The 24,310-nt window shown below is 36.6% G+C and overlaps 1 protein-coding gene and 1 pseudogene across 3 annotated transcripts in view; both read left to right on the top strand.

Moving 5' to 3' along the window:
* The window catches only part of ARHGEF4 (Rho guanine nucleotide exchange factor 4), a 260,980-nt gene that overhangs the window by 23,130 nt on the left and 213,540 nt on the right, over positions 1-24,310 (top strand). The gene's annotated exons all lie outside the window — the stretch shown is intronic.
* On the top strand, positions 3,422-3,517 carry LOC132674056 (U6 spliceosomal RNA; annotated as a pseudogene).

The raw sequence follows: 24,310 nt of genomic DNA, 5'->3' as shown, positions 1-24,310 counted from the left end.
CACTTCAGTTTACTGACAGAAGACCTTGGTTCATAAAGAGGCCCAAGGGACCCAGCCTGCGGATGAGAGAGCTGTGGTGTGGGTCAGCTGTCTGAGCTCTACACTGGCCTTGGACAAGGGACTTTTCTAAACCTCAGCTTCCTACACTCAGAGCTTTGAAATCCCCACTAATGTGCAGATACTTTGAGAAGTCTGTAAGAAAAAACTCAATTTAACCTTAAGGCATTTTCCATAATTACCTAATTGTCAATCTCATCATTTGTTTTCCAAATCCTGTGGACCCTGCCTCAGGATATGCTTCATGCCAGCAATCTGGGAAACTCAGGTCTACTCTCCCAGATCCTGGGAAGACCCTCCAACTTCTTGTTAGAAATCAAAGAAGTTGGGACCACCTGGATGACTCAGTTGGTTAAGCATCCAACTTCGACTCAGATCATGATCTTGCAGTCCGTGAGTTCAAGCCCCACATCGGGCTCTGTGCTGACAGCTCAGAACCTGGAACCTGCTTTGAATTCTGTGTCTCCCTCTCTCTCTTCCCTCTCCCCCCACTCATGCTCTGTCTCTCTTTGTCTCTCAAAAACTAATAAACTTAAAAAAAAAATCAAACAACTTGACTCACTCCCTTACAGCTCTCCCACCACTGGAGCAAGAAAAGGGAGAGACCTTATCTCCCTGGCTTTGATGTTAATTCTTCCTTCACAATCCACGAAACATGTTGGGCATAGCAACTGCTGAAATGTGGTTTCAGATCTTGGTGCATCACCTGTCAGCTGTTCACCTTAGGTGAGTACTTAACCTGGCAGAGCACAAACTGCATATCTGTAAAATTGAGCAATGGTGCCTTGCAAGGCTGCTCTGCTCTGCTAGGCAGTGCACCTAGCAGGAAGGGAACTGCTATTCTTTCCCTGGAGGGAATAGGCTTAGTTTTCTAAAAATGACTTCAAGCTTATTTCAAGTTGTTTACCTTGTTGGTAAGGGTTAATGGATCTTTCTTTGCTGATTATCAAAATGCAGAGCCTAGGCTTCAGGGAGAAACTGGGGCGGGTATGTGGAGAAATGCCAGCCTTGTACCAGGCACACCCCAGTTTGTAAGCCTTGCTTTCAAAGACTTCTGCAGTCTAGAACTTGCCCTAGAAACTAAAAATAGTTTTGTACTAAAACTAGGAGTGTGTGATTGACAGCAGATGAAATTTTGAAATTGAGATTGTTTTGGGAAACCTGGCATTATTGACCTCTGTACCCACAAGCTCCTCTGTCCTAAAGCAAAACCCCTCTTGTTCCCCCACCCAAGCCTCTTGTCAGCAGAAATTACTCCAGAGTTTGGCTCCTTCTATTTCCCAGCTTTCCTCTTTGAGCTACTTTGAGCTGAATTATACCAATTGTGTGTCCCTTCCCCATGACCACTGGGTACAGTTGCAGTCTTACTGCTGGAAAACTCTTTTGTCTAATGTTTGCAAAGTTCTTAAAGGGGTTTCTAAAGGAGTCACTGAGAAAGAAGACTGTCTTTCTGCCAGTTCCTTACAAGAGGGAAGAATTTCCCTGTTGTTTTGGGATTATGGATTACAAGAAGATACAAAGGAGTAGAGGAGGAAGAATGGGCTGGGATATCAGTGCCATATGTGTAAAATGGGAGCACCAGTACCTCACAGGGCCATGATGCAATTTGATGGGATGGGGTCAGGCCTTCATGGTAGCCCACCTTCAAAGAGCAGGGGCCACCTCTGTTAGGCTGCCCAGGAGCACCTCCTGGCCTGCAGCTGTGCAACAAATGTTGCTGGTACCATGTCCATATACTCACCCATTGCCACTCATCCACACACTCAGTGTTAGCTTGTAGAACATGCTTTTAAAGGCTCCAAAGACTGCAAAGCTCCAAGTCTGACAACTAATACAGGGCTAACTGTGGACACTAATTTTCTTTTATTGCCTTTCTTAATCTTCAGAGGGATGGGCACACACAGGCTTGGAGCCAAACTGCCTGGGTTTAAATCCTGACTCACCACTTCCTAGCTTATGTGACCACGACCTAGTTACTTGATTTCTCTGTGCCCCATTTTCATCTTCTGTAAAATGAGGATATAATACCTACCTCATATGGCCGTCATGAGACTCGTGTAAGGTATAGGTTCAATAAATATTATTGTCATTTCTCTAATTTTATGAAAGAAGAAAAGAAGACTCAGAGATTGACACTATTACCATAGCTATTCGTGGCAGAACTAACTAGGACATGTGTCTGATTCAGTTATAGTCCTCCCTAGTATGCCAGCTCTTTCATGGTCAAAGAAATGAATCCCAACTGGTAGGAGATCAAAAACCATATAGAGTAACACTGGGAAGTGTGTGTGTGACAGCAGGTGGGTAAGAGTGCTCCGGGGGTGCAATTTGGTTCAGTGATACACAGCCTTGGATTTCCAGGAAATAACTCCCAGGTTCCCTGGATAACCTGCATTGATCAAGGCCCTTTGCAATGAAATGACAACTATTTTGGGTTCCTTACTGCCCCCTGGTGGTAACAGATCACATGGGGCTCTTTCCCTAACAAATGAAAGCAGGAGGCTATTTTGAAATTGGCTTTCCAGATTAATGAAGAATTTTGAACTTTTTGTTTCTCTGTTTTAGCCTTCCTGGCACCTTTGGCCCAACAGCATAAATTAGTTCCTGTTTTTTTCCCTTTATGAATTAATGAATAGTTTACTAACTGCTTGACCCCAGCAAGCTACCAGCCTTTTAGGGATCTCCCCATCTGTAAAACCAGCATCTCAGTCTCACTCAGACACCCCATGATCAATTCCATTCTGTTTGTTTTTATTTTCAGCAAACCACAAGGTGGCAGTACAAGAGTGGGTTCCCCTGTTTTCTCCCCAAGTGGTGGGAGAAAGAGGAATTGTTGTGCATGCAGCATAGAGCTAAAAGTTAGTCTTCTACCCCAGTCATGGCTACCCAGGACATGGTTAGGCTCAACACTCAGGCATGAGTCCTCAGTGTGATTTGCCTCTGTCTGTGTGTGCCTTCTCTTTCTTTTATGGCAAATAGAGACAAAATTTGCTCAGACTTCCTTAAAGGGCACCCCGAGGATTCACAGTAGCTAGTGAGTAGGGATAAGATTTTTAAATAATTAAGTTAAATTTGGGGAGGGGGAAAGTTATTATGGATTCACATACAAGTTATAAGAAATAATACAGAGGGCTTCCATGTACTTTTCACCCAATTTCCCCCGATGACAGCATCTTGTAAAACTAAAGCACAATATCACAACCAGGGTGTTGACGTTGATACCATCAAGACATGTAGTACTTCCATTACTACAGGGATCTCTCCTGTTGCTTTTTTTATAGCCATACCATGCCCCCTCTTTAACCAATGACAGCTACTAATCTGTTCTCCATCTCTATAATTTTGTCATTTCAAGAATATTATAGTGCTCACTTCGGCAGCACATAAACTAAAATTGGAATGATCAGAGATTAGCCTGTGCAAAAATGATACATAAATTCCTGAAGTGCTCCATATTTTTTAAAAAAGAATATTATATATGTTGCCATTTGTAACAACATGGATGGAGCTAGAGAGTATTATGCCAAGTGAAATAAGTCAGTAAAAGAAAGACAAATATCATATGATTTCATTCATATGTGGAATTTAAGAAACAAAAGCAACAAAGAGAAAGGGGGGGGGCAAACCAAGAAACAGACTGTTAACTATAGAGGACAAACTGATGGTTACCAGAGGGGAGTTGGGGGGGGGGGGGATGTGTTAAATAGGAGATGGGGATTAAGGAGTGCACTCATGATAAGCACTAGGGGTTGTAAGGAAGTGTTGAATCACTCACTATATTGTATACCTGAAACTAATATTACACTGTATGTTAATTAACTGGAATTTAAATAAAAACTTAAAAAATTAAAGAATATTATATAAATAGATTCATACAGTATGTAACACTTAGGTTTGGATTTTTTTCTCTTAGCATGATTCTCTGCAGATTCATCCAAGCTGTGTATATATCAATGGCTGTTGTTCCATTGGATGGATGTACCAGTTTGTGTAACTATTTACTTGTTGAAGGACATCTGGGCCATTTCTAGTTTTGATCTATTATGAATATTAAGCTATTCTGAATTTGAGCTATTATGAATAAAGTTGCTATGGGCATGCATTACAGGTTTTTGTATAAAGGTAAGTTTTAATTTCTCTGGGATAAAGGCCCAGAAGTGCAATTGCTGGATTGTATGGTAGTTTGTGTTTTTTGATGAATGGTTCCATTTCATCTAAGTTGTCAAATTTATATATATAGAATTATTTGTAGTATTCTTATCCTTTTGATACTGGCAGGGTCTCCTGTTTCATTTCTGATGTCAGTAATTTGTACCTTCTTTTTTCTTTGTCAGTCTGGCTAGAGCTTGGTCAATTTTACTGACTTTTTAAAGGACTAGCTCTTTCACTTTATTGATTTTTCTCTATTGTTTTTGTTTTCCACTTCATTGATTTCTGCTGTTTATTATTTATTTCCTTCTATCTTAGACTTATTATTATTATTATATTTATTATATTTATATATATTATTTATATTTATTATTATTATTATTATTATTATTATTTATTTCCTTCTGTTTTACACTTATTTTGCTCTTCTTGAACTAAGTTCTTGAGATGGAATTTAGGTTATAGATTGAGACTTATTTTTTCCCTAATGTGTGCATTTAGTGCTATAAATTTCCCTCTGAGCATGGCTTTAGCTGTGTCCCACCATTTTCTATATGTTGCATTTTCATTTTCATTTAGTTATTTTTTTTACATCTTCCTTGAAACTTATTCTTTGACCATGGATTATTTAGACATGTGTTCATTTGTTTCTAAGTCTTTGGATTGTTGTGTTCTATTACTGATGTCTGGTTTGATTTTGTTATGGTCAGACAACATATTCTATATGATTTCAGTTTTTTTTTAATGTGCTGAGGTTTGTTCTATAGCCAGAATGTGATCTAACTTGATGTATGTTTTGTACACTCTAGAAAAGAACTGCTGTTGTTGGGAAAAGTATTCTATAAATTTTTATCAGATTCTACTGGTTGATGGCATTGTAGAGCTTTTTGCTATCCTTGCTGATTTTCCATCTAGTTGTTCTATCAGTTGTTGACAGAGGGTTGAACTTTTCTACTATATTGCATATCTGTATATTTCTCCCTTCAGTTGTGTCAGTATTTGCTTCACATATTGTTCATTTGTGCATATACATTTAGGACTGCTATGTCTTCTTTTGGGATTGGCTCTTTAATCATTATGTAATGTCTCTTTCTATCTCTGGTCATTTTCTTTTTTCTGAAGTCTAGTTTTTTTTGTTATAAAATAGTCTTTCTTGCTTTCTTCTTACCAGTGTTAGCATGATGTATCTTTTTCCATTTGTCTATTTTCAACCTATCTTACAGGTGTATTTGGAGAAAATTTCTTGCAGACAGGAGGCATATGTATCATGCTTTTTAATCCACTCTGTCAATCTCTGTCTTTTTATTTCTATAATTAGATGATTTACATTTAATGTAAATATTGATATAGTAGGGGTAAGTCTTCCATCATTAAATTTTCTGTTTGTCCTCCCCCTTTTCTCTATTTTCTTTTTCCACTCTTTCTATGAGTTACTTGGGCATTTGGGGGTTTAATTTTTTATATACTTTATCTTTTTTAGCAATTTTAGGTTTATATAAAAACTGAACAGAAAGTACAGAGAGCTCACATATTTTTTCTTACCATCACTCACTGATTGTTTCTCTAGTTATTAACATCTTAATTGATGTGGTACATTTGTTACATTGATGCACCGATAGTAACACATTATTATTAACTAAATTCTATATGTAATTAGGCTTCACTCCATGTATTGTACAGTTTTGGGGCATTTTGAAACTTGCATAATATCATCTACTCACTATTACAATATTATACAACATAGTTTCACTGCCTGAAAAATCCCCTGTGCTCCACTTCCCTCCTACAACTGCTAACAACTACTGATCTTTTCATGTCTCTATAGCTTTGCTTTTTCCGGAATATTCCATAGTTGGAATCCTTTTATAACTGGCTTCTTTCACTTAGCAATATACATTTTTGTTTCCTCCATATCTTTTGTGACTTGATAGCTCATATCTTTTTATCACTGAATAATATTCCTTTATCTTGATAAACTACATATGGTTTATCCATCTACCAATTGTATAACATCTTGGCTTTCGGGTTTGGGAAATTTTGAATAAAGTCCCTTATAAACATTCATCTGCAGCTTTTTTTGGATATAACTTTTCAGATTGTTTGGATAAATACCACTGAGTGTAATTACCAGATTGTAAGATAAGAGTCTGTTTAGTTTTGCAGGAAACTGCCAAACTGTCTTCCAAAAGTAGCTGTACTATTTTGCGTCCCATTCAGGAATGAATGAGAGTTCCTGTTTTTCCACACCCTTGTCAACATTGGTGTTGTCAGTGTTTTGGATTTTAGCCATTCTGATAGATGTGTAGTGATATCGCATAGTTGTCATAAGTTGCAACTCTCTAATGACATATGTTGAGCATCTTTTCATCACTTATCATCTGTATATCTTCTTGGTGAGGTATCCTTCAGATCTTTGTTCTACTTTTTAATCAGATTATTTGTTTTCTTATTGTTGATATCTCAGTGCTTTTTGTATATTTTGAATTTTAAGTCCTTTACCAAGTATGTGTTTTGCAAATATTTTCTACCAGTCTATAGCTTGCTGTCTTATTCTCTTAATAGCGTTTTTTACAGAGCAGAAGTTTTTCAATTTAATGAAATCCAGCTCATCAGTTTCTTCTTTCCTTGATTGTGCTTTAAATGTCATACCTAAAAACTCATTGCCAAACCCAGGGTGACCTAGATTTTCTCCTATGTTATCTTGTAGAAGTTTTATAATTTTGTATTTTACACTTGAGTCTATGACCCATTTTTAGTTAGTTTTTTTTTTTTTGTCAAAGATGGGAAGCCAGTGTCTAGATTAATTTTTTTGTGTGTATGAATGTCCAGTTATTCTAGAACTATTTCTACAACTATAGTCTATGGTGTTGACTTTTGCTCCTCTGTCAAAGATCAGGTGACTATATTTATGTGCATTTATTTCTAGGCTGTCTATTCTGTTCCATTGATCTATTTCTTTCTTTTTTTTTTAACAAATACCATACTGTTTTAATTATTGTAGCTTTGACGTAAATTAATACCATAGATAAATACCTTAACTATATGGTCTTGAAAAGTAGCTATAATTTGAATAATAGCTATATGGTCTTAAAGTCGGGTAGTTTTGGGTCTCTGAATTTATTCCTCTTTAACATTGTGCTGGCTAATCCAGGTCTTTTGTCTTTCCATATGAACTTTAGACCCAGTTTATATACCTTTCCACATAAACTTTAGAATCAGAAACAATTTAGAATCAGAACACAAAGTAGCCTACTGGGATTTTTATTGGAATGGCATAGCATATATATATCAAGTTGGGAAGAACTTAATCTTAACAATACTGAGTTTTAATATTCATGAATATGGACTATCTTTTCATTTATTTAGCTTTTCTTTGATTTCTTTTATCAGAGCATTGTAGTTTCCCTCATTTAGATCTTGTACCTATTTTGTTAGATTTATACCTAAATTACATATAAATTTAGATAATTAATTAGGTAGTAATGTAAGTGGTGTTCCTATTTTTTTTTTAATTTTAGAGATAAGAGTGTGTGTGTGAGTGGGGGAGAGGGGCAGAAGGAGATAGAGAATCTCAAGCAGGCTCCATGTTCAGCAGGGAACCTGATGCAGGGCCCCATCCCATGACCAAAATCAAGAATCAGATGCTCAACCGACTGAGCCACCCAGGAGCCCCTGGTGGTTGTATTTTTAATAAAAATGCCAATTGCTTATTGCTGGTATATAGGAAAGCAATTGATGTTTACATATTTGTATCCTGAAACTTGATATAATCATTTATTAGGTCTAGGAGATGATGATGATGATGATGATGATGATGATGATGATGATGATATTGATTACTGATTCTTTGGGATTTTTCTGTATACACAATTACATCATCTATTGGCAAAGACAGTTTTATTTCTCCCTTCCCAGTGTGCATACATTTATTTCCTTTTCTCATCTTATTGCATTAACTAGGACCTCTAGTACAATGTTGAATAGAAATGGTGAGAAGGAACATCCATGGCATTCCAATTCCTTAGCAGGGAAGCATTGTCTCTATGATGTTAGCTATAGGTTTTTACATGTTCTTTATCAAGTTGAGGAAGATCTCCTATAATCCCATTTTTGAGAGTTATTTTTTTACCATGAATTGTATTAGATTTTATCAAATGCTTTTTCTTAAACATTAATATGGTCTAATTATCTTTTTTCTTTAGTCTTTTTATACAATGGATTGCATTTAGAATGTTGAACCAGCCATGCATAACTAGATCTCACTTGGTGTGTCAATTACTAATAGAGGGGTGTTGAAATCTCCAACTATATAATAATGGATTTTTCTATTTCTCCTTGTCCTTCTATCAGTTTTTGCCTCAGACATTTTTATTCTGCTTTTAGATGCATTTAATTCTTTTAGTACGTTGTTGGATTTAAGTTAATATTTTGTTGAAGATTTTTGTATCCATGTTCATGAAATATATTGGTCTATGATTTTCTTTTCTTATAATATTATTTTGTCTGGTTTTAGTATTAGGTTAAGGCTGGTATAATCTGGTCAGAACAGAAATAAACAATATAGAATCTAAAAAACCTATAGAGCAGATCAATGAAACCAAGAGTTGGTTTTTTGAAAAAATAAACAAATTGATAAACCTCTAGCCAGGCTTCTCAAAAAGAAAAGGAAGATGACCCAAATAGATAAAATCATGAATGAAAATGGAATTATTACAACCAACCGATCAGAAATACAAGCAATTATCAGGGAATACTATGAAAAATTATATGCCAACAAACTGGACAACCTGGAAGAAATGGACAAATTCCTAAGCACCCACACACTTCCAAAATTCAAACAGGAAGAAATAGAAAACTTGAACAGACCCATAACCAGGAAGAAATTGAATCAGTTATCAAAAATTACCCAACAAATAAGAGTCCAGGACCAGATGGCTTCCCTGGGGAATTCTATCAGACATTTAAAGCAGAGATAATACCTGTCCTTCTCAAGCTGTTCCAAAAAATAGAAAGGGAAGGAAAACTTCTAGGCTCATTCTATGAAGCCAGCATTACTTTGATTCCCAAACCAGAGACCCAGCAAAAAGAGAGAACTACAGGCCAATATCCCTGATGAATATGGATGCAAAAATTCTCAACAAGATACTAGCAAATCGAATTCAACAGCATATAAAAAGCATTATTCACCATGATCAAGTGGGATTCATTCCTGGGCTGCAGGGCTGGTTCAACATTCGAAAATCAATCAACGTGATACATCACATTAATAAAAGAAAAGATAAGAACCATATGATCCTGTCAATCAAGGCAGAAAAAGCATTTGACAAAATTCAGCATCCTTTCTTAATAAAACCCCCCGAGAAAGTCGAGATAGAAGGAACATGCTTAAACATCATAAAAGCCATTTTTGAAAAGCCCACAGCTAATATCATCCTCAATGGGGAAAAACTGAGAGGTTTCCCCCTGAGATCAGGAATATGACAGGGATGTCCTGTCTCACCGCTGTTGTTTCACATAGTGTTGGAAGTTCTAGCATCAGCAATCAGACAACAAAAGGAAATCAAAGGCATCAAAATTGGCAAAGATGAAGTCAAGCTTTCACTTTTTGCAGATGACATGATATTATACATGGAAAACCCAATAGACTCTACCAAAAGTCTGCTAGAACTGATACATGAATTCAGCAGTTGCAGGATACAAAATTAATGTACAGAAATCAGTTGCATTCTTATACACTAATAACGAAGCAACAGAAAGACAAATAAAGAAACTGATCCCATTCATAATTGCACCAAGAATCATAAAATACCTAGGAATAAACCTAACCAAAGATGTAAAAGATCTGTATGCTGAAAACTATAGAAAGCTTATTGAAGGAAATTGAAGAAGATACAAAGAAATGGAACGACATTCCCTGCTCATGGATTGGAAGAATAAATATTGTCAAAATGTCAATACTACCCAAAGCAATCTACACATTCAATGCAATCCCAATCAAAATTGCACCAGCATTCTTCTCAAAGCTGGAACAAGGCTGGTATAATCTAATAAACTGGGAAGTATTCTCTCTGCTTCTATTTTATGGAAGAGATTGTAGAGAATTATTTCATAACTGTTTGGTATTGTTTTAATTTCTTTAATAAATATAAATCTGTTCAGGTTATTCATTCTTTTTCACCCTGTTTGATAGTGTTTTGTGATGCACAAAAGTTTTAAGTTTTGATAGAAGTTCAACTTATTTTTTCTTTTGTTACCTGTGTGTTAGTGTCACATCTAAGAAATTATTGCCAAATCCATTGTCATGCAGCTTTCCTCCTATGTTTTCTTCTAAAAGTTTTATAGTTTTTTAGCTCCTACACTTAGGCCTTTGAGCTATTTTGAGTAATTTTGTAAGGTGGATATCCAGTTTCCCGAAACCCTTCATTGAAAAGACTCCTTTCTTGGCACCTTTGTCAAAAATCATTTGATCATTTATGTAAGAGTTTATCTCTGGGCTCCCATTTCTGTTTCATTGTTGTATATGTCTGTCTTTATGCCAGAACTATACTGTTGGTTACTGTAGCTTTGTAGTAACTTTTGAAATCAGGAAGTATGAGACCTCCAACTTTGTTCTTTTTTCTCCAAGATTGTTTTTGCTATTTGGAATCCCTTGGTATTTCATAGGAATTTTAGGATATGTTTTTGTATTTCTTCAAAAAGAAGTCATTGGACTTTGATAGGAATTGCATTGAATCTGAAAATCATTTTAGGTAGTATTGTCATCTTAGCAATATTAAGTCTTCTGGTCTGTGAACATGGGATGTCATTTATTGGCATCTTCTTTAATTTCTTTCAGCAATGTTACATAGTTTTCAGTCTTTCACCCCCTTGGTCAAATTATTCCTGCTGTTGTAAATAGAATTGTTTCCTTAGTTTCATTTTGGATTTTTCATTATTAGTGCATAGAAATGCAACTGAATTTTGTGTGGTAATTTTGTGTCCCACAAAATTGATTTAGTTTTTGCTTAATTGCTTGTTTATTAGCTTTACCAGTTTGTGTGTGTGTGTGTGTGTGTGTGTGTGTGTGTGTGTGTGCGCGCGTGCGCGCATGGGTGTTTGTAATACAAGGTCATGTCATGTGCAAACAAAGATAATTTTATTTCTCCCTTTTCAATATTAATGCCTTCTATTTTTTCTTCTTGCTTATTTGCTCTTGTGAGGACTTCCAGTACTATGTTGAATAGAAGTGGAGAAAGTGGGAATCCAGATTTTGTTCTCATCTTGGGGGAAATACTTGTAATCTTTGACCACTGAGTATGATGTTAGGTGTGGAATTTCCATACCATATTGAGGAAGTTTCCTTCTAGTCCTGGTTTACTGAGTTTGTTCTATTTTTAGTGAAGAAAGGGTGTTAAATTTTGTCAAATATTTTCCTGCATTAGTTGAGATGATCATATATTCCACCCCCACGCCCCCAACCCCCGCCTTCATTCTAGTAATTGATTTTACTGCATCAGTTTTCCTATGTTGAACCTTATCACATTCTGGAGATAAATCTCATTTGGTCATGATACATAATCCTTTTAATATGCTGCTGAATTCAGTTGGCTAATATTTTATTGAAGGTTTCTACAACAATATTTATGAGAAATATTGGTTGGTAGTTTTCTTGTATTGTCTGTCTGGTTTGGGTGTCAAGGTATTACTGGCTTCATAGAATGAGTTAGGAAGTGTTTCTTCCTCTGCAGTATTTTGAAAAGTTTGAAAATAATTTGTGTTAATTCTTTAAATGTTTGGTACTATTTAACAGTAAAGTCATTTGGCTCTAGGCTTTTTCTTTTCTTTTTTTCTTTTTTTTGGGGGGGGGGCTAGGGGGAGGTTTGGCCACTGTTTTAATCTATTTACAAGTTATAGGTCTATTCAGATTTTTTATCTCTTCATGATTCAGTTTTGGTGTATTGTGTGTTTCTAGGAATTTGTCCACTTCGTTTAGGTTAGCCAATGTGTTGGCATATAAATGTTCATAGCATTATTATTCCTGTAACATCAGTAGTATTGTCCTTTTTTTATATCTGATTTTAATAATGTGAGTTTTCTTTCCTCTGCCAGTTTTAGGTTTAATTTGCTTTTCTTTTTCTTAAGGCATAAGCTTAGGTTATTGATTTAAGACCTTCTTTTATCCATGTGTGCATTTATAGCTGTAAATTCCCTTCTTACCATTGCTTTCACTATATCTCATAGATTTTGGTATTTTGTGTTTTCACTTTCATTTGTCTCAATGTATGGATCTTCCTCAACTTATAGTAGGGTTATATCCCAGTAAACACATTGTAAGTTGAAAGTATCATAATTCAAATGGGAGAAGATATTTGTAAGTCACATATTTTATAAAAGATTAGTATCCAAAATATGTAAAGAAGTTATAAAATTCAACTACAAAAAAGCAAATAATCCATTTGAAAAATGGGCAGAGGACATGAACAGACATTTTTCCAAAGGAGACATACAGATGGCCAACAGACACAGGAAAAGATGCTAAACATCACTTATCATCAGGGAAATACAAATCAAAACTACAGTGATATATCACCTCACATCTGTTAGAATGGCTAAAATCAACAACACAAGAAACAACAGGTATTGGTGAGGATGTGGAGAATGGAGAACCCTCTTGTACTGTTGGTGGGAATGCAAACTGGTGCAGCCACTGTGGAAAACAGTAGGGGGTGTTCTTCAAAAAGTTAAAAATAGAACTACCTTGTGATCCAGGAATCACACTACTGGGTGTTTACCTAAAGGTTACAAGAACACTAATCTAAAGGGATACATACACCTTACATTTATGGCACTATTATAGCCAAGATATGGAAGCAACCCAAGTGTCCATCGATTGTTGAATGGATAAAGATGGTGTGGTGTATGTATGTGTGTATGTATATGTATAAGTATATGTATATGTATATGTATATGTATATATATTATATATAAATATATCTCGATATATCTACATAGAGATAGATGTAATATTATTCAACTATAAAAAAGAATGGAATATTGCCATTTGCAGCAATATGATAGGGCTAGAGAGTGTAATGCTAATTGAAATAAGTCAGAGAAAGACAAATACCATATGATTTCACTCACATGTGGAATTTGAGAAAGAAAACAAGCAAAGGGAAAAGAATAAGAAGGAGAGAGAGACAAATCAAGAAATAAACACTTAATTATAGAGAACAGTTATTGGTTACCAGAGGGGAGGGTGGTGGGGGAATGGGTTAAATAGGTGATGGGGATTAAGGAGTGCACTTGTTGTAATGACCACAGGGTGATGTATGGAAGTGTTGAATTGTACACCTGAACTAATATAACATTATGTTAACTAACTGGAATTAAAATAAGAACTTTTAAAAAATAAAAAAGTAAAAGTATCATAATTCAAAAATGCATTTAATACACCTAACCTTCTGAATATCATATTTAAGCCATAATAGTCTAGCCTACTTTAACCATGCTCAGAAAACTTACATTAGTGTACATTTAGGCAAAATCGTCTGACACAAAGCCCTTTTTATAATAAAGTGTCAAATATCTCATGTAATTTATTGACTAATGTACTAAAAATGAAAAACAGAATGGTTGTAAATGTATTTCCATTACCCTCATGATCACATGGCTGCCACTCCCCAGCATCACAAGAGTATTAATAGTATCACATATCACTAGCTCAGGAAAAGATCAAAATTCAAATTTAAAGTAGGATTTCTACGGAATGCATATCACTTTTGCACCAATGTACATCTGAAATATCGTAAGTTGAACCATCATAAGTAAGGACTGTCTGTATCTTCTAATTTCCCTTTTGATTTCTTCTTCCATCCTTTGGTTGTTTAAGAATGTGTGGTTTAATTCCCTGTATTTGTATTTTTTTTCTGTTATTGATTTTTATCCACTGTGATAGCTAAAAATATTTTTTTATGATTGCAGTCTTTTAAAATTTATTGAGACTCATTTTGTGTCCTAACGTATGGTTTGTCTTGGAGAATGTTCTATGTGAATTTGAGATAATGTGTATTATGCTGTTCTTGGGTGTTCAGTATATTTCTGTTAGGTCTAATTGGCTTATGGTTTTGTTCAAGTCCTATATTTCCTTATTGATCTTCCATTGTCTGTTCTACCATATTAATAGTGATGTTTGGAAGTCTTAATTATTAATGTAGAGATGTCTGTTTCTCCCTTCAATTCTGTAATGTTTGCTTTATATATTTTGGGCTCTGATGTTTGATGCTTATATATTAAAATTGTTATATCTTCTTGGTGGGTTGATCCTTTTATCAATCTGTAATGTTTTTGTAATAGTTTTTGACTTAAAGTCTATTTTACTTGAATTAGTAGAGCCACCTTAGCTCTCTTTTGGTTAGTATTTGTGTGGAGTATATTTTTTCATCCTTTCAATTTCACCCTATTTGTGGCTTTCAATCTAAAGTGAGTCTCTTGTACATGAATAGACACTTTTCCAAAGAAGACATCCAGATGGCCGACAGACACATGAAAAGATGCTCAATGTTACTCATCATCAGGGAAATACAAATCAAAACCACACTGAGATACCACCTCACACTGGGCAGAGTGGTTAAAATTAACAACAGATGCTGGTGAGGATGTGGAGAAATGGGAACACTCTTTCCCTGTTGGTGGGAATGCAAACTGGTGCAGCCACTGTGGAAAACAGTGTGGAGGTTCCTCAAAAAATTAAAAATAGAACTACCATACACCCCAGCAATAGAACTACTAGGAATTTATCAAAAGGATACAGGAATGCTGATTCATAGGGGCACATGTACCCCAATGTTTATAGCCGCACTTTCAACAATAGCCAAATTATGGAAAGAGCCTAAATGTCCATCAACTGATGAATGGATAAAGAAGATGTGGTTATATATACAATAGAATACTAGTTGGCAATAAGAAAGAATTAAATCATGACATTTGCAGCAATGTGGATGGAACTAGAAGGTATTATGCTGAGTGAAATAAGTCCAAAATGTACCAAGGAAAGGTACATGTTCTACCAGTAGGAGACAACACAGTATAGCAGTCAAGAACACAGGCTTTATGATATGAACAGCTCAGCATCACTACATAGCTGTGCAGAATTAGACAAATTGCTTACTTGCTCCAACTCTCATTTTCCTCCTTTGAGAAATGAGTTCTGAAGGTGAAATAAGATAGTATTTGTAAAGCACTATACACAGAGCTTGACACACAAAGAACTATCCAGAAGAATATTGAAATTGCCAAGAATTAGGACAAGATTTTCGTTGGAGACAGTTGACAGTGAATTAGAAACCGAAATCTTGAAGGGATGGGGGTGTGTGATCCAGCGGTCAGTATATGGTTGTAGTCAGAGTAGTCATGGACAGCACAGTCCAGACATATGATATTCAAGGTTAGGTGACTTAAGACATTGAGTTACTGCCTTTTCAGGTTTGGAGTTCATCAACTAAGAGACTACAGTTGTGTGCAAGCTATCTTTGGAAGGCCTCCTCTTCCCCAGGGTTTTTGCTGTAGTGAATGCTACAGAGGCGAGTGTGGGCCAAAGTCAGTATATTTGGAAGGTGGCCCTTGAGTGTGGGGAGGCTGGAGATAAGGAGGAAACAGTGATGCAGAGTGCATGTGGTGAAGGTTTGCATGGGAAGCATCTGCTTGGAGCAGGTGTGCTGTCAGAGCAACTTGGGCCTGGGCCGAGATGCCTGGCTGGCTCAGTCAGTTAAGCATCTGACTTTTGATTTCAGCTCAGATCATGATCTTGTGCTTCATGAGTTCAAGCCCCATATCAGGCTCTGCTCGCTCTCTCTCTCTCTCTCTCTCTCTGCCCCTCCCCCACTCATGTGCACTTGCTCTCGCGCTCTCTCTTTCTCTCTCAAAATAAATAAATAAACTTAAAAAAAAAGAGAGAGAGCTACCTGGGTCAAAAGGGGTGGGTTGAGGCCAAGGCTGAGCTGGCTGGTCAAAGAAAGTATGCCCTTCTCTGGTCTGTCTGGGTGGCTGGTACATAGGCAGGATTCATGGGAGTCAACAGTGACTGGGGTGCAGACTCGAAGATAGCTTTGTATAGAGAATGGCCAGAGAGAAGGAGAGTTCACTGCCCAGAACAGAGAGGAGATCATTCATGATAGAATGGACTGAGGTAGCAAGTGGTCAAGCCAGACCTCAGGAGGAGAGGGTCTTCCCCTCATCCTCAGTCCTCTTCCTGCTTCTTGCCCTCAGGCCTGCAATCCAAAACCTGCCCCAACTCTCAGAGGCTCCTAACTCTTAAGGCAAAATGCCACTGTTCCAAATCAAGATGATGGTGACTTCACATGCATCATCTCCCACAGGTATTCACATTTTAAAAGAAGACAAACAAAATTAAATTTCTGATGGTGCAACAAAGAAGGTCATGTCCCTTTGGAGCATGAGGGAGCAATTGTCCTGACTTCTCAGGTTGCTCTGCATGGAGCAGCTCCTCCTCCATCCATGTTATTTGCCATGGCCCCCAGGTACGGGGTCTTACATAGAGCTGCACGTCCTACCTAAGATTTTTGCTTTTCTGCATTTTAGCTTCTGTTTTATTTTAATTTCTTTTTGGCTTCCCTTTTCAACACAACATTTCATTAGCTAACTGCTCCTTACCCTAAGTAAGTGGTGATACATCTTTTATTCCCTCTCTACCTCCCACTCTAAGAGTCATTTTCTAGGGTACTGTTAAGAAACTGAGATCTTTCAGGAGCAAGATGCTAGAGCCTTTGTGCTCTCCTGATGGCAGCCTGTTCCCCCTCAGTTAGAATTGCGTCTTACATATCTGTCTTTCCTATAAGATTTGAGTGAGATTTCAGGATTGAACTGACTCAATGAGATTTCAGAAATCTCATTCATCTTTGTATTATCAATGCCTAGAACATAGTAGACAGCTGGTATTTGTTGAAGTGAAATGAGGTAGAAAGAGGCTTATGGGACTTGGAGGTGGGGGATCCCTGTGTTTTCCAAAGAGTCTTCTTTCCTTCTGATCCTAAGCGCATTCAGGTGAGTGAGTACCGCCTGAATACTAAAAGTGCCCTGACGTCTTCAGGGATGCTGCACTCCCTCTTCTTATCTTTGGGATGTTGGTAGGCAGCTGAAATGGTAGGCGGCTATGGTATAATGAAACAAATCTTTTTTCTTATGGAAAAAAAAGTCCAACTCAAGGATATATGGATTTCTCAAATACCTCTTTCTTCCTCTCTCCCTCTGAAAATACTGTATTCTCTTATTTATAACACTTTTCTAAATTTCCTGCATGAGTGTTGACTTAGTTGTTCAGGCCTGGGGAAACCAGAAGCAAGTGCTACTCTCCTGGCTGTGACCCAGTCATAGAGCTGGTGGCAGCACCCATGTGTAACTATGGGTAACAGGGAGTGGGAGAGGCAGAGGCTGCTGTGAAAAGACTGTACATATCTGGGGCTCCCTCTCTGAGGTGTCTGACAGCAGTGGGCAGGTTGGTTTTCTGAAGAGCCTCAGGAAATCAATCTCCTAGGCCAGGGCTAGCAATGGTTCTGCCATTAACCATGTGTCCTTAGGTGAATTGCTTAACATTCTGAGCCTTGGTCTCCTCATCTGTAAAATATGTAATAATAGTATATGTTTCCAGGGTACTCATGAGAATTAATTTATTTAAAGTCCATACAATAATGGATAGCACATAATAAGTGTTCAAAAAATGTTAAGTATCATCACCATCGCCATCATCAGCATCATTATCATTATGTCCTCTTATACTGACATATTACAATGTTATTTTATGTTGTGAAAGCAAAAAATGGTATAGGAATTCTGAAAAGGATGAAATGTTTTCACCAAATAGTTTGGAAAGGCTTTTTGAAGGAGACAGGATATGAGCTGAGCCTGAAGAAATATAAGTAATGGCATATGAATAGACAGAAGAGCATTTAGAGAACTCAGTTTTATTTAGTTTAATGATTAAAAAGCACAGACTCTATAACCAGACTACAATTGTTAGATTACTGGTTTTGCCACTTATTAGCTATATAACATCGTGTAAGTTATTCAACTGCTCTGTGCCTCAGTGGATTCCTTTGTAAAATAGGGATGTTTATAATACCTATCTGAAAGGTAATTGTTATCAAAAGCCCTTAAAGACTCAACAGTGTGGCTGACATTGTTAACTGTGTACCTAATATGTGGTGTTTGCCATGATTTTTGATACTTTGAAGACTAAAAGGCAGGTTGTATATCTTTTCTGAGCTGTCTGTTGTCTGTTGTCTGTTGGAAGATGCAAACTATTCACAGAGAACAGGTAACCCTAATACAAGCGATATCTCAAAGTGCCCTGACAGGTAGAGGGATTTGAGAAATACCATTGATGGGCTAGGATGTGTGTTACTATTTTTCCAGGACTAGCCAGAAATGGCTGGGGGCCCTTGAAGCCAAGCCCTGCTGCCTCCCATAGAAGAGCTGATTGCAGACTCTAATTGCAGGCTGAGGATCATCCCCAGGATATGTCTAGACCGGGAAAGTCTGGCCTCTCTAGACCCTCTTCAGTGTCCTCATCACTAATATGAGGACAGAATCCATTATCTTACAGTACTATAGGGAAGAATTAAATGAGGTACCATATTTGAAAGTACAAACTATGTATTAACCAAACTTGGTTGTTATGGTTTTGTTTCTTACTATATTGCTGGATTTGGTATGATGATACTTTGTTTTAGATTTTGCATTTTTGTTCATATGTGAGATTGATGGGTAACTTTTCATTCTCATTAATGTTTTACATTTTGAAATCAAGGATGTATTTACCCTATAAAATGAATTGACAGGTGTTACCTTTTTTAAAAATTCCAAAAAAGATTGTATAAAATTTTTATTACTTATTCCTTGGATATCTGGTAAAAATTCCTAAAGAAGTTTTTTGTGTGGAAAAAATATTTTAGTACTGATTCAGTGTCTTTAATGGTTATTGAGCTATTCACAATTCTACTTCTTTTTGAGTCGTTTTTGCTAAGTTATTTTTTTTCTATGTGGTTATATAGTTATAAAGCATTGTTTGTTGAAAAGACTGTCCTTTTCCCAATGAATTACCCTGGCATCAACAAAACAGTGTATTTGTGGGTCCACATTGTTTAATTCCTTGTCTCTATTTGGTCTCATCAATCTAGTATTCTTACCCAATATCACATTGTCTTGCTTACTGTAGCTTTACTCTTGAAAGTCTAGAAGTCAGGCTATATAGTACCCCAGTTTTGTCTTTTTCTTTCAAGATTGTTTTAGCTACTCTAGAAAATTATGTATCTGTGTTAATCTCAGAATCACATTACAGTGTCTATGAAAAGCCTGCTTATGGGGCACCAGGGTGGCTCAGTTGTTAAGTGTCCGACTCTTGATTTTGGCTCTCAGAACATAATCTCATGGTTCGTGGGATCAAGTCTCACCTTGAGCTCTGAGTTGACAGCATGGAGCCTACTTGGGATTCTTTCTCTGCCCCTCCCCCTTCTCGCTCTTGCTCTCTCTCTCTCAAAATAAATAAATAAGCTTAAAAAAAAAGTCCTGCTAGAATCCTGATTGTGATTACACTTACTGCACACAACAATTTAGAAGAAATTGACATCTTAACAATACCAAGTCCAGTTTGTTAAATTATATTTTATGAGAATTTATAATTTCATTTAACCATTCAAATTAATTGGCTTTCCCCCCATAAACCTTCTTAGTGATGTTTTAAAATACCTGCAAAATATGTAATGGTATCATCTTTTTAATTTCTCACATTAGTGATGTATGCCTTCACTTCTCCCTTGACCTATCTTTTCAGAGGTTTGTGAATGTATTAAGTAAGGCATTCATGGTTTCTGCAACAACAACAACCAACAATGTGATATTATAGAAGTTTATTTCTCCAAATAGGTGCTTCTAGGTGGCAGTGGCTCTTCATCTTTCATTCTGTCATCTTCACAGTGTGGTTTCCAAGGCTGCCTTGCTTGCCTTTACCATGCTGGGAAAGAGAATGGAGGGCCACACATGAGAGGGCTCCATGGATTGGATTGAGAATGGCACATGTCACTGTTGTTCACACTCCACCACTAGAACTTTCACAGGACCACCACCATTCAGGGTGTGCTGGGCAATGTTAAGGAGCTGTGTGCCCAGAAAGAAGAGAAATAGGTTTGTACAGCTATCCTGTGTATTCTACAGAGATTTTTTGTTAGTCTTAAATAAAAACAAAAACAAAAACTCTTTACTGATTTTCTCTGTTATACATGGATTTTCTGTTTTATTAATTGTTCTTAGCTTTGTTATATTCTTTCTTATACTTAATTTGGCTTTATTTTTCTATTCACCTTCTAACTTCTTTTTTTAACTTTATTTATTTTGAGAGACATAGAGATGGGGGGAGGGGCAGAGAGAGTCAGAGAGAGAGAATCCCAAGCAGGCTCTGCACTGTCAGCACAGAGCCCAATGCAGGGATCCATTTCACAAACCATGAAATTATGACCTGAGCCAAAACCAAGAGTCAAGAGTCATACACTTAACCAACTGAGTCACCCAGGCACCCCAGCACCTTCTAATTTTTTTAAAAAGATGCTTGATATATTAGTGTTCAACCTTTTTTTCCTATTATATAAAACTCTAAATTGTTCCCCTAAGTAATGCTTTGGCTGTATCCCATGAGTTTTCATATGGTATTTTTTAAATCATCCAGTTCAATTTCAATTGTTATTCTTTCTCCAATCCATGGGTTATTGTTACTTAATTTCTAAATATACAGAGATGAGACTTTGTTGATTTCTAGCTTAAGTGTATTGGATCAAAGAATGAACATGGAATTATTTCATTCTTTTGAACTGTGTAATCATTACAATATTTTTCTCTACTTTTTTAGAAGTTACACATTCTGTGTCCATTTTTTTAAATATTTGCCCAAGACTTATAATATGTATATTTAGCTTACCAAATTATAATAAATCAATTCCTTTATCTTCCTCATGGATAATACAATGATCTCAGAACAATTTGAACCTTATAATTTTACTGACTTCCTCTATATTGTTGTTCTATATTTAACTTTTGTTTTTTAACCCTACTAGATGTTACTATTTTATGTAGTCCATGTGCATTTTTATTTACCTACTCATTTACTACTTCCTTTGACTTCCTTCTTTTGTCCATCTAGGATTTCTCTCCTTCTGTCTGAAACTCATCCTTTATATGTTCTGAATTTTCTCAGCCTTTTGTTTTCTTAAATTGTACTTATTATTAAAAGATATTTTCACTGGAAATGTTTTATTATAGTTGGGCAGCTATTTTCTTTCAGAATATTAAAGATATTCTTCCACTCTATTCTGACTTCTGTTGTTTCTCTTATAAGTCTAACTCTTTGGGGCTCCTGGGTGGCTCAGTCAGTTGAGCGTCCGACTTCCGCTCAGGTCATGATCTCGCAGTTTGTGAGTTTGAGCCCCGTGTTGGGCTCTGTGCTGACAGCTCGGAGCCTGGAGACTGCTTCAGATTCTGTGTCTCCTCCTCTCTCTGCCTTTCCCCTGCTCATGCTCTGTCTCTCTCTGTCTCTCAATAATAAATAAACGTTAAAAAATTTTTAAATAAGTCTAACTCTTTGCAGTTAGTAATTATTTCCCCTCGTGCAACTTTTAAGGTATTTCTTAAAATACACCACCCCCTTATTTGGAATTTTTTGGTTTCACTCTAATTTGTCTATGAGTATATTTCTCTTTTTATTTATTGAACTTCAGATTTTTTGGACTTCTTAAATGTATAAATGGGTGTCATCAGTTTTACAGAATTCTCAGCCATTAATTAATTCTTCAAATATTGCATGTTTGCCATCTTCTTTCCCCCTCCCTTTGGAACTCTAGTTTGAACTTGTTACACCCTCCCACTTTATTCATCATGTGTCCTAAACTCTCTTCCATAATTTCCATCATTTTATCTCTCTGTGCCATTTTGTTAATTTCCTTTGACCTATCTTCTGATTCACTAATTTTCTCTCTAGCTGTATCTAATTTGTTGATAAAGCTGTTAAGTTTTTAATCCCTTTATTATAGTTTACTTCCAAAGGGTTTTGATTTATGGAAGTTAATATCTAGTTTCCTGTTTCATATATGTACTTAAGCTTGTCTCTGTTTCTTTAAACATAGCAAACAAACTTATTTTAGCTTCAGGTACTTAGCATTTGTTGTCTTCTTTAGTTCTCAAGACCTTATGTCTATAATAGTATCATTATGTCTATAATAGAGATAAAAACACAGAGACACTTGTCTCAAGGTCCACTAGTTCCTTTTCTATCATCTGCCTTCAGCTAGAAGCTGAAGCTCTGAAAAATTTCTCTGAACCAGAGAGAAGTCTTAGATTTGATCCCTGCTGGGGATCTACAGAGAGATTGCCTCTGTCTGATGGAGCCTCCCCTAAACTATACAAGAGAGGCAGGGTCATTGAGCATGGAATAAGGTCTTATGGAACTAAGACTTACATTTCCATGATTCACTGTGAGCTTCCTGAGGGCAGGGATTGTGTCTGATGCATCACTACAGTGTTTAGCACAAGACTTAATAAATATTTGGTCATTGCATGACTCAGTGTTCTGGGCACAAAGCTAGGATACAAATATATGTGTAATAATTAATTAATAAATAACTAAAATATCAATATAATTAAAATAAACCATTTGGACTCTATTTGTTGAGCATTTATTAATATCTGGCTATGAATATCTAGATTGGAGCTTAGCAAGCTCTTTCTATGAAGGGGAAACAATAAGTATCTTAGACTTTGCTGACTGTATGGTGTATTTCACATCTACTCAGCTCTAGCATTGTAGCCTGTATTAGTCGTATAGGGCTGCCATAACAACAAAATACCAGACTGGGTGACTTAAACAACAGAAATTTATTTTCACATAATTTTGGAACCTAGAAGTTCAAGACCTAGGATGCCATAATGGTTGGTTTCTGATGAGTACTCTTCCTAGCTTGCAAATGGCCATCTTCTTGTTATGTCCTTATGTGGCCTTTCCTCTCTGTGTGTGCAGAGGGAGAGAAATAGTTCTTCTTATAAGGATATCATTGCTACTAGAAAGGCTCCCCCTTATGACCTCATTTAACCTTAATTAGCTCCTTAAAGGCCCTATCTCATTCTACAGTTACATTGGGGGTTAGAGCTTCAACATACGAATTTGGTAGTGGGGGGACACACTGTTCTGTCCATAACAGAGCCTAAAACAGCCCCAAACAACACATTAATGAATGAGTAAGGCTGTTTTCTAATAAAACCTTATTTACAGAAGCAAGTGGCAGACTGATTTGGTTCATGGACTACATTTTGCCAATTTCTTATCTAGATATATAAATGATTAACCTGTAAATGTGACAAAACTTATTTGAAATCATGTTTCTTCGGGGCACTCACTCTTGGCTTTTGACATTCAGAAAGAAGAGCACAGCATCTGAGGCATAGCCAGGGTCAGATGCTTTGTCCCCACTGACCAGCTGGGCGTTCTAACCTTAGCCTTTGCTAGAGAGGAGCCTAATTTATCAAAAGCACCTAAGTGATGAATTATAGTAAGTAGGTCCTGAACAAGTTCTATTTCATTGCCCTTTTATTTCTTATAGAATAAAGTACAAAATTTTATTTTTTTAAATTTTTTAGTGTTTATTTATTTTTGAGAGACAGAGATAGAGTATGAGTGGGGGAGGGGCAGAGAGAGAGAGGGAGACACAGAATCCTAAGCAGGCTCCAGGCTCTGAGCTGTCAGCACAGAGCCCAACATGGGTCTCGAACTCATGGACTGTGAGATCATAACCTGAGCTGAAGTCAGATGCTTAACCGACTGAACCACCCAGGTGCCCCCAAATTTTAATTTAAATGGCAGTTGGTGCAATGTATGTGAGACAGCCTGTATCATTCCAAATTCATGCATTTATTCAAATATTTTTTTAACAGCTCCTGTATATAAGACAGGGTTCTAAGTGCTAGGGATATAGATGTGATTAAGACAGACAAAACCTTGACCCCTCCTTGTGCATGCTGACAAGATATGACTCTTGCCAAAATTATAACCATTGAAGAAAGCCATAAGTCC

Source organism: Panthera onca, chromosome C1 (assembly GCF_046562875.1).
Source record: "Panthera onca isolate mPanOnc1 chromosome C1, mPanOnc1 haplotype 2, whole genome shotgun sequence".
NCBI classification, from domain to species: Eukaryota; Metazoa; Chordata; class Mammalia; order Carnivora; family Felidae; genus Panthera; species Panthera onca.
This window is presented reverse-complemented; position numbering and strand designations above follow the sequence as displayed.